Consider the following 8,764-nt stretch of genomic DNA (forward strand, 5'->3'; position numbering starts at 1 on the left):
GAAGAGTGATCAGATAAATTGCAATTAATTTCAAAGTCCCTCTTTGCCATGACAATGAACTCAAAACCAACATTTCTACTGCATTTCAGCCCCGTCACAAAAGGACCAACTGACATCAGGTCAGTGATACTCTCGTTAACACAGGTGAGAGTGTTGACAAGGACAAGGCTGGAGATTACTCTGTCATGCTGATTGAGTTAGAATAACAGACTGGAAGCTTTAACAGGAGGGTGGTGCTTGAAATCATTGTTCTTCCTCTGTTAACCATGGATATCTGCAATTATATAGTTGTGAAGAAGGCTTTAGGGCGCCCAAGAACATCCAGCAAGTGCCAGGACCGTCTCCTAATGTTTGTTCAGCTGCTGGATTGGGGCACCACCAGTGCAGAGCTTGTTCAAGAATGGCAGCAGGCAAGTGTGAGTGCATCTGCATGCACAGTGAGGCGAAGACTTTTGGAGCATGGCCTGGTGTCAAGAAGGCCAGCAAAGAAGCCATTTCTCTCCAGGAAAAACATCAGGGACAGACTGATATTCTGCCAAAGGTACAGGGATTGGACTGCTGAAGACTGGGGTAAAAACATTGTTTGGGGCATATGGAAAAACACTTATCCAGAGAAGGAAAGGTGAGCGCTACCATCAGTCCTGTGTCATGCCAACAGTAAAGCATCCTGAGACCATTCATGTGTGGTGTTGCTTCTCAGCCAAGGGAGTGGGCTCACTCACAATTTTGCCTAAGAACACAGCCATGAATAAAGAATGGTGCAAAACATCCCCCAAGAGCAACTTCTCCCAACCATCCAAGAACAGTTCGGTGATGAACAATGTCTTTTCCAGCATGATGGAGCACCTTGCCATAAGGCAAATGTGATAATTAAGTGGCTCATGGATCAAAACATTGAAATCTTGGGTCCATGGCCAGGAAACTACCCAGACCTTAATGAAATTGAGAACTTGTGGTCAATCCTCAAGAGGTGGGTGGACAAACAAAAACCCACGAATTCTGAGAAACTCCAAGCATTGATTAGACAAGATTGGCCCACAAGTTAATTAACAGCATGCCAGGGCGAATTGCAGAGGTCTTCAAAAAGAAGGGTCAACACTACAAATATTGACTCTTTGCATAAAGTTAAAGTAATTGTCAATAAAAGCCTTTGACACTTATGAAATGCTTGTAATTTTACTTCAGTATACCATAGAAACATCTGACAAAAAGATATAAAAACAATGAAGCAGCAAACATTGTGAAAACCAATACTTGTGTCATTCTCATTTGGCCATGACTGTACAGTGTTCCTGTATCTGTGGACAGACCATTCTGTAGTCAACAGGTAAACCACTAAACTGGTGTATTATCAAATGATTGCGAGTTTCTTCCTTTAGGTGGTGCAGACCCATTTGATGCTATTCTCCAACGAGAAAATTGTAGAGGCGTTATGTTTGTTGTCATTGACTTGTATATACGAAACCCCAAGAAGCATTGTTTCTGATTGTAAGGGCAAGCAGCCTAACCCCGATTTGTTCTTGGATGAATTGTTTAATTATAGTGCTTACAGTATACAAACAAAACAAAATTAGGAACTTTTTATCTGCAATCTTACAAGACTATTTCACTACAGTGTTAAATTTGAGGTGTCTTTCTAACACTTACTTTAGGGGGCTATACAGTGCTACAGTTAGTGAGGAGGCAGACAAGTCTAAAGCTTAACAGTTCACATTGAATTGCCAAAGTGTTATGTAGTAATAGTGTATTGTTAACTCCTAATGAATGCAATCAACAACAGCAAGCATTCCCTCAGGATGCACTTGCAGACTAAACAAAAAGAATAGATCTCAATAATTTTACAGTTCTTTAAATATTTTATCACTCACATTTGCTACACTATACACAATATTATAAGAAGACTTAGATCAATAATCACAAAACAGAGAACAAATAATCTATGTAAACATACCGTATACTGCCCCTTTGGCTCTAGAGCAGCTCAACAAGATGCCTCATATGTGGACTTTCAGGGGATGGTTTGGTCTAAATTTGATTGAGAGATGGCGGATAGCAGAAGTGGGCTGCCAGCGGCAGCTCACTATATTTATGTTTCCGTCGGCTGACAGGCAGATAGAGAAACCTGTCTGGCAGCTCTGCTTGTGTTTTAAAATAATCAGAGCAGCCAAGGAGCATTATCTGCCTGCCGGTCAGCCCATGGGAACATGAATAGAGTGAGCTGCCGCTGACAGCCCACTTCTGCTATTAACAAAAAAGGGACGGGGAACTGAATTGCCACCCCACCCAAAAAATCCTGGTCGCCCCTGAAATGGGTTCCATACTTAAATGATAGCTGGGAAAATAGCTCCAATGCTCCAGATCTTTCAACAAGGAATATGACATGTATGATCTGTTCCCCAATGTCAATTCAAGCTTGGGCCTGGGCTACCCTTTTCTCTTTGTTCACATGCCATATCATGGGTAAAAGTGAACTGAAATCTTATACACCATATGCTTTCGGAGACTTCTCTGTCATGCTGAATTTATAACATTGTCTTTATCTGGGCCGCAGAAAAAGCTTATTGTTATCATTACATAGTGTATGCACCAGTTTCCTTACTTCTCTGTAAATAAACAAAAAGCAAACATTTAAATTGGAGTAGAACAATACAGTACTTGTGCATTACAGAGGTGAAGTTTGGTGAATCATTACTTATGATGTGTTTTTTTGTACAAATAGCACATCAGGTTTTGTTATTCCCTCGACATAGTTGCACACGCTCTGCCTACTCAGGTGAACTTTGGAGTTTTGTCCCAATTTCTGATTGGCTCACCTGATGAAACATTACCATCGTGTTTGGGTATATTGTGCTGCCAGATGAAGGATTTCAGTTGGCAACAGAAATGGTAATGTAATGTACAGTGCACTATGTTGCCTATTTTATTTACTTCTCAGATTTGAATGTATCTCCAAAGTGTTGGCAATTATCCCAGCACACATAATTACAAGAATATCAACCATGTGGAAAAAGGACCTAGCCACAATGTACCATAATGCCAGAGTAATAGCACAGGAACCAGCACCACCAGTTAGGACAGCAGAATGGACCACACTGGTACCCAAGGCCAGCAGCACAACAGATCTTGCTGTTGAGGCCTTTTTGTGTAATATAGCATGCACCCTGGAATGTACAAAGCTTAATTCTCTGCAATAAATGGCCGGTAACAAACCATACCAGTTTATTAATCCAAGAAGTTGTACCTTGTACCTTTTGATCTGTACAAGACTTGGACTTGAGCAGTGAACTACAATCGTACTAAAGTAACGTGAAAAAAAAGTAACGTGAAGCAACTAATAAGGAAATGAAAAAAAATATATATTTCATGGCTTGCTCAGGCTGCCAAGAGTCAGTCAATGATAATAATACAATTGTACTGTTGCATACTTTATTCATCCATTTGTCATCCAGATGGACCAAGCTTGGCCATCAGTCCAAAAGATTGATGGAATTGCAAGGTGTTTATCTACTGAATATTTCTATCCACTCAGCAGCAGCTATTTATATAGTGCCACTAATTCCGCAGCGCTGTACAGAGAACTCACTCACATCAGTCCCTGCCCCAATGGAGCTTACAGTCTAAATTCCCTACCACATACAGACAGAGACTAAGGTCAATTTAAGAGCAGCCAATTAACCTACTAGTATGTTTTTGGAGTGTGGAAGGAAACCGAAGCACCCATAGGAAACCTACACAATCATGGGGAGAACATCAGTAATGTTTGTTTTTGTCACAGTATTTTCTGACTCCTGCTTTTATATACTATAACTTTGGGCAACAGTGTCTTTAAGTTGTTTGTATAGTGGGCACATCAAGGTACAGTAATGTTCACCCCACCCAAGACAAACCAACACTGTGCTTGTGTTCCTACAAACACACTTGGGTGGTGGGTGTTGGGGTAATGTGTACAATTTATATAAACATTACTGACATGTGTGGAACTAGAAGTCCCAGCAAGCACTGGCATCCATTAAGTGCTGGGTAGCTAGGGCCCACTGGAACATGTTTTTCCACAAACCTAAAACATACACTAATAATATAGGGGGGGAAACTCATATCGACTTTCACCGCAGTTTAATAGAAGACCCACTGCACTCTCATTGAACATTTTATTTCAATGCTAAATCCAGACTTAGGGCTAGATTTACTAAGCTGTGGGTTTGAAAAAGTGGGGATGTTGCCTATAGCAACCAATCAGATTCTAGCTTTCATTTATTTAGTACCTTCTACAAAATGACAGCTAGAATCTGATTGGTTGCTATAGGCAACATCCCCACTTTTTCAAACCCGCAGCTTAGTAAATCTAGCCCTTAATCTTCTATCAAACCTAGTCTGCCATGAAACGAGGGGTTAATTCCTCACAAACCCTTTGGCCCTTTCGTTCCTCCCAAATCCCCCAGGTTACAGGAGACTTAGGTATCGGCATGTTCAAATAAAACTTATTCTGCCATTACTCCTTTTCCTTAAGTATCCCCGATATTATATTGTATACTTTAACTATGCTTGATGTTAACTCCGGTCTGCTGGAGACTTATAGGCATCCTGGATACTACCTTTCCAACCAGAAGCACGGCAGGCGCAGCCTGCTCTATAGATGCTCTAAGTGCTGGGTTAAGACGCTACTGCTAGCCTGGCCAGAGCTACAGAGAGCCAGCTAAACTCAGGAGAAAGCATGGGACAGCCAGAAGCAGCCATTTCATAGTTCAGCAGCTCAGGGGTTAACAGACATGAACTATGCCTGGTATATATTTAAAGGAAAATGAAGAGAGGGGAAGGAAAGGTCCTTAGTCTGTTGCACAAGTGTGAAAAGCAACAACCCCTAATTGCTATGTTCAAATATATCACTACTACTTATCAATAAAGGGGGTGCAACCTATACTCAATATAGATTAAAGCAACAGGAAAAAGAAAGTTTATTAGGTGCACTATTGCTGGCAATATAAAGAGAAACGAGAAAATAAATTGAACTATGCCTGGCCTGATCTCATCACAGAGATTAATCCAATTATCTCAGTAGAGAAAATTAAAAGAATGTCAACCATGCAGAGCAAGGACCCAGTGTCTGCCTTATGACGGTAATCCAATTATTCCAGTAGTCAAAACTGAAAGAATATCAACCACGCAGAACAAGGATGCCCTGGGGAACGATCCACTGAGTGAAGTCAGGACATTGTGATTTTGTGACATTGTGACATTGCAGATATTGTGAAACTACCACAGCAGGCGTCTGCAGCTAATGTAGGGCTGCTATTTCCCCAGGATCCAAGAACTGCCAATCAGAGCCAGATGATGGGAAGTAGAATTTGAATAGTGCAGTAATGAGCTCAATAACTACGGTATCATTGGCGCACATGATGAGTTGACAACGTGGGACACTGGTTGGAGAGTGCATGTGAGTCATGTGATTCCTTGAAATACACAAATAGACTAAAACAGCCACTGCAGGGGTGGTCACCAGCAGTAAGATGGCCTATAACAGTAATTGCTCTACTCGTGGTTCTGATAAATGTCACCCCAGTTAGGTTAGGAAGCTAGCAATCAGATTTCTACCCACTGTCTCTAGATTTCTGCCCATTAACAATGACAATAGTAAGAAGGTACTAGACAATGGCACTAGTAGAATACAGTCTCTGGTGCGGAATATACTGTAAGTGACATGAGTAGGCAGGCATATCCTACTCCTAATCTGAATTTACAGTGTCAGCAGTAAGAACTCGGTGGCAGTGAAAGGGTGACTCGCAGCAAAGGCAACCTCTGTCTCTGCAGAAAGCAGTCATTGAGGGTCCTTTCATTCATAAATCAGAAAGCAAACCCTGTAGTCCCCACAGCTGTCCTTCCAGACAGTTGAGTTCCACCCTTTGCTGTTTGGGTCCTCTGTCTCTCCAGCAATAGGTTGTTTGTGTCTGTGGCTGTTGAAGTCATGTCCTAAGGTGTCAGAACTTGGTATCTGGATTCCTGGCCTCTCCCATGCTCTCTCTCTCTCAGCACTACAACCCTCCCCTTCTCACTCTTCCTCTCCCTCAGGACAGTTTTCCTTCACATCATTCAGGTAAATCAAAAGTGGCATTTGTTGTCCAGGAATTTCACCTACCTCTCTTTCTGCCAGTCCATGCGCTTCCTCTCCTGAGCCCTGGTAAGTGCAGGCGGTTACACATAGAACCTACAGACCCAGGTCTGTAATGATGCAATGCTAACCACTGAGCCACCGAGCCACCCAAAGTGATGCAATTAGTTCACTCTACTGTTTAGTTTTGTTTTGCATTAGTGCAGTTCTTGGTGATCAATTCAAAATTTCATCTCACATTGAGCTTGGAGGGATAGGCAACCCCATAACAATTTTACTATAAGACACCACTATTTTCTAATCAACTGTTTGTTTTAATTACATAACTAAGAAACTATTGAGCAGTGCTCTAGCCAAACTGTGTATGAATATATGTTATTTGTCCTATTATATAGTTTAGGATTTAATTATGGCATCTCTAATCAAAGATATGTGTGTATCTATAATTATATGATATGAAGTGTACACATTTTTAAATTGTTAATTGCTATACATTAACCTTGTATAGGTAATTATAAAACGACGCTTTAAGTTGTGAACCTTGTGTACGATAAGAAAAAGTACAGTTAAAAAGACGAAGAAACAATTCCAAACAGCACATGTTAGCCTGTATCAGGACAATCTGTATCTGGCAATTCCACAGAGGAAACAAACAGTTTTGATGGCCTATGAGTTTATCTGTTGAATTTACACTGCTTAGTGACCTTTGTTCTTCCTCTTTAAGCTTTCATTGGCTGCAAATCCACCCAGCTGTGAGCACTGTTTTTCTTCAACACAGTTGGTGTTATTCCAAATATAAAAGTATATAAAAGTATGATCTCACCTGTAGCCCTGACTTATGCTTACACATTTATATCACTTTGTAGCTAATAAAAATGGAGGTGTTTACTACTAAAGTGCCAATGTGCAAAAAACTTATATAAAAAAATCTGATATTTGAATTGTGTAAATTGACCATCTCCATATATATAACTACCATGCCAGGTGTAAGATAATAGGTCTATTTACCATTGCTGAACAGAATGTAATAGACATGTTAACCTGGGAGCAAACTTTTTTGTCCTGCAGCAAAATGTGTTGGCTAGTCTGCAGGGAGAGGTGTTGCACAGACATTTACAATGATGAAAATAAATGGAATTTGAAAGAATTATAGGATACAGTGCAGTATAAAGTATGAGCCCCATTACAGTGTGCATCCTACAGTGTTCTATTATGTGTTTTTAGATGTGTGCAGTTCCATTGTGATGGTCAGTCTACAGCGTGAACCTCATTCTGAGAGATTTACATTGGAAGACTTGAGATATAATTTGTCATTGTTAAAAGTTGAAGTGTGAAAAAGCTGTGGGGTACAACTGAGGTCTATTCTAATGACAAGTATACAATTTGAGCATCATTCTGATGTCCAGGACACATTATATCCCAGCTCTGATTTCTAGTGTATAATATGAGACCCACTCTGACAAGTGTCATCCAATGTCTATTTACAGCAGGAATTACTTTCTGATGTCACATTAGCGTATAAACCACATTCTAAGTTCTAGTTACAATTGAAGATCTTTATAATGGCCAATTATTGCATAAACCATATACTAATGTTGAATTATAGTGTGAGTCCCATCCTGATGACTAGTTTACAGTATGAACCCTTACATTCCACAGTATGATCCTCAGTCTAATGTCCATGCCGGTTCAGTCCAGTCCACTGTGATCCATATTCTGGTGTCCAGTCCTCAAATCGACCTAAATTCTGATCTCCAGACTACCTTGTAAGTCCTATGGGGATGTTTAGCTATTGTGTAAGCCCCACTATAATCTACAGTATACTGAATGCACCCAATTCTAATGTCCAGTCAACAGTTTGTTCCTCATTCTGATATCCAGTATACAGAACATGTGAGCCCTAAAATGAATATGCTTACTTGTCCGGGCAGCAGCTCTTCCAGTACCGTAGTCCTCACCACCAATCCTGGCCAAAGACAGCAAATATTGTCCCATAAGCTGGTGGAAACTATTGTGGAAATGATTTGTGCTAGTAACAATGATGTTAACTTTCCTTCTGGTCTCCAGACGGCAGAACAAAAATCCAAGAAGATGTTTGCTGTGATCATAAGACAGGGAAGAGGGAGCCAACTTTAAGAGATTCTCAGATTTCCTTTGAGACTTGATAGGTATACTTAAAAACATAAGTAAAAGAAGAGTAAAAGTAAAAGAAGGAGTTTCAGAGATGGTCTAAATGGGAATGTCTTAATGCACAAAGTTATTATGAGAAGCAGAACAACTGAAAGGTAAGCATTCCCTTCCCAGCTAGCATATGTAATCAGATGTAGATCCAGCCTATCGAATGCCTACAGTTTCATTAATTACTGATCTGTGGGTAAATGTATTAATGTCAGGATTCTTCAACTTCAAGGGAAGTTTCCCTTTACAATGCAGCGCTGCTTTAAATTTAATCGCCAAAGACGCTGAACACGCAGGAGTTGAAGAATCCGGACATTAATACATTTACCCCCTGATGTGGATGCAGTTTGGGTATCCAATCAATTTTATCTTTGTGTTAGAAACCCTAATCTTATATTAGTTCTACATTTGAATTGTTAAATATTATATATTACATGGTGACATTATCAAATAATATATATATATATATATATATATATATAT

The sequence above is a fragment of the Mixophyes fleayi genome, chromosome 2 (genome assembly GCF_038048845.1).
Source record: "Mixophyes fleayi isolate aMixFle1 chromosome 2, aMixFle1.hap1, whole genome shotgun sequence".
NCBI classification, from domain to species: domain Eukaryota; kingdom Metazoa; phylum Chordata; class Amphibia; order Anura; family Limnodynastidae; genus Mixophyes; species Mixophyes fleayi.